Source organism: Gossypium arboreum, chromosome 13 (genome assembly GCF_025698485.1).
Source record: "Gossypium arboreum isolate Shixiya-1 chromosome 13, ASM2569848v2, whole genome shotgun sequence".
Taxonomy (NCBI): domain Eukaryota; kingdom Viridiplantae; phylum Streptophyta; class Magnoliopsida; order Malvales; family Malvaceae; genus Gossypium; species Gossypium arboreum.
This window is the reverse complement of record NC_069082.1, coordinates 76,461,778-76,464,896: the sequence shown is the minus strand read 5'-3', so window position 1 is coordinate 76,464,896 and position 3,119 is coordinate 76,461,778. Positions and strand designations below refer to the sequence as shown.

The 3,119-nt window shown below is 35.6% G+C and overlaps 1 non-coding gene across 1 annotated transcript; it reads right to left on the bottom strand.

Annotated features, from left to right (window-relative positions):
* Positions 1-1,564: 1,564 nt before the first annotated feature.
* On the bottom strand, positions 1,565-1,671 carry LOC128287606 (small nucleolar RNA R71). The gene has a single exon (XR_008278305.1). It is a non-coding gene; the product is annotated as a small nucleolar RNA R71 (small nucleolar RNA).
* Between the last annotated feature and the right edge of the window lie 1,448 nt (positions 1,672-3,119).

Here is a 3,119-nt window from a genome sequence, read left to right as displayed (position 1 = left end):
AGCCATAACATTTTGTCCACCCTCATGCTCATGGCTAGCCACTACTAATTAGGGGGGGAAAATTGACATGCAAGTCCTCCCTTTTGATTACATGCACTATTAGATCCTTATAGATTAGCCTATCACATTTCAAAAGTGTCACACAAGTCCTATGTACTACATTCACATGCAATTAACTAAATCGAAGCTTAAAATTTTCGCACATTCATATTCACATATTTTAGACAATAAATATCAGATTCAAATAATTTGGTGACTCGGTTTAGCGGTCCCGAAACCGCTTTCTGACTAGGGTCACTTTAGGGCTGTCACAATCTCCTTGGAGTTTTGGGTTTTCTTATGTTTTGTTATCTTTATGCTTTTGAGATGTTTTCTTTCATATGTATGAACTAAACCCCCTAAATACCTAAAGGGGATAAAACCTAAGATGGATCTTGTTATTATTATCAGAATTGTATGATAAATATATTCAACTTAGGGTTAGATGTTATTAGTCAAATGAATAAATCGTTTGATTCAGAGTCAAATAACAAGTGAAGTCTAGGTGGATTTTTCCTTAGGTATTGTCTTAATCACATCAAATTTTCCCAAAAGTATTTTCCCAAATTTTCTTTCTGTGCATTCTGATTTTAGTAATTAGTTTAGATAACCAAATCTTTTAATTTTTAGGCTAGATAATAAAAAGGAAGTAAATACTAGTACTCATGGTTCCTTTGGGTTTGACAATCCGATCTTGCTGAACTATACTGCTGTTCGATAGGTACACTTGCCTTAATCATGATAATAAGTTAGTCTCAAGAACGATTCATTCATATATCTTTAAAACCTATCACGAATATCACATATCAAGTTTTTGGCACCATTTCCTGGGAAAAGGATATTAGGAACACTTGATTTTTATTACTTTAGCCATTTTACTTTTACCACAATTTAAAATTTTATTTTCTTTTCTAATTCTTCATTTTTTTTCTTCTAATAGGTTTTTCTAGTTTATGACTAGAAGAAACCCGTCAGGAGCATTACTGTTTGATAGTGAGATCGATCGCACAGTTTGCAGAAACTGAAGAGAAATAAGGCGAAGCTTACGATGCACAGAGGAAGAGCAAGAGGACGATACTTCAACCACAACCGAAGAGATGGCTGAAAACCAAGAAAATCTGCTACCTCCTGCGATTGCTGTTAATCAGAATCCTGCTCCGAGCACTATGTATGATTATGCTAAACCTTCATTAACAGGAACTGAATCGAGCATAGTTAGACTGTTGTAGCTACAAATACTTTTGAACTGAAACCTAACACAATTGAAATGATATAGCAATTTGTTCAGTTTGATGGTTTGCACGACGAAGATCCCAACGCTCACTTGGAAAACTTTTTGGAATTATGTGATACATTTAAAATTAATGGCATTTCTGATGACGCCATTCGCCTTCGGTTATTTCCTTTTTCATTCAGAAACAAAGCTAAACAATGGTTGAATTCGTTACCATGGGGGTCAATCACTCCATGGGAACAAATGACCGAAAAGTTTTTATTAAAATATTTTTCGTCGGTTAAAATGACTAAATTATGTAATGATATCTATTCTTTTGTGCAGATGGATTTAGAAACACTCTACAATGCATGGGAGAGATTCAAGGACCTCTTGAGAAGATGTCCTCATCATGGGTTACCACTCTGGCTATAGGTTCAAACCTTTCATAATGGCTTGAATCCTTTGACTCGACAAATGGTTGAAGTAGCTGCTGGCGGAACCATCAATAATAAGACACCAGAAGATGCCTATGAATTTATATAGGAGATGCAACTGCATAACTATCAGTGGTAAGTCATGAGGACAAAGCCAACGAAAACAGCCGGCGTTTATAACATCGATTCGGTCACCATGCTCTCTAATCAGGTAGAACTCTTGAATAAGAAAATTGATGATTTTCTTAGTTCTTCACAGGTTCACCTAGTAATGCAGTGCGAAGCAAGTGGAGGTGGATCAAATAATTCAAAATACCCACCCTATGGCCACAACATGGAGAACGAGCAGTTAAATTACATGGGTAATAATCCTCGATCTCAAAATTATTCTTATAGTAATACTTACAATGCAGGTTGGAGGAACCACCCAAATTTCTCATGGGGAGGCCATGGGAATTAGAGACCACCACCTTTAGGCTTCCAACAACCATCCTACCAACAAGAGAAAAAGTCGAAAGTTGAGGAGATGCTAACAAAATTCATCTCAGTGTCAGAAACTTGTTTTCAAAACACCGAGACAGCACTTAAAAATCAATAAGCGTCGATCCAAGGGCTCGAAACTCAGATAGGTGTAATATCTCGAATTAGGGCCTCATCAGAATAGTGGTTTCGTGACCACAAATTTGAGATAGAAATAATTATTTTATGATTATATTGAGGTCTATGATATGATTTCATGATTGTGTGAAGATTTCGTGAAGAAATTCTATGCATAAAGTGCCTAATTTGAAGTTAGGGACTAAATTGAATAAGTTGTAAAACTTGCATTCTAGAAGTTTCTAGTATGAAATTGCTTTGAAATATTAATTAGGAGGTCTTAAATAGAATTTGACCAATTTCAAAGTTTATGGACAAATATTGTGTGACACCCCTAAAGTGACCCTAGTCGGAAAGCGGTTTCGGGACCGCTAAACCGAGTCACTAAATTATTTGAATATGATAATTATTGTCTAAAATATGTGAATATGAATGTGTGAAAGTTTTAAGCTTCGATTTAGTTAATTGCATGTGAATTTAGTTAATAGGACTTATGTGTGACACTTTTGAAATGTGATAGGTAAATCTATAAGGATCAATTGCATGAAATCAAAGGGTGGACTTGCATGTCAATTCCCCACTTAAGAAGTAATGGCCGGCCATGACATTGAGGATAGACAAAATGTGATGGGTAAAATATATTAAAAACAATTTGTGATAACATGTTGTGGGAAGAACAATAAAATATGAGGGGAGTGGGAGGAGAAACCAAAGTTGTTTCATCCTTGCTCCCCCCCTTTTGTCGTACCTAGAAGAAAAAAAAAAGAAAAAGGCTTCATCCTCTTTGTTCTTCTTGACCGAAAAATCAAAGGAAGAAGAAAGGAGTTCTCTTG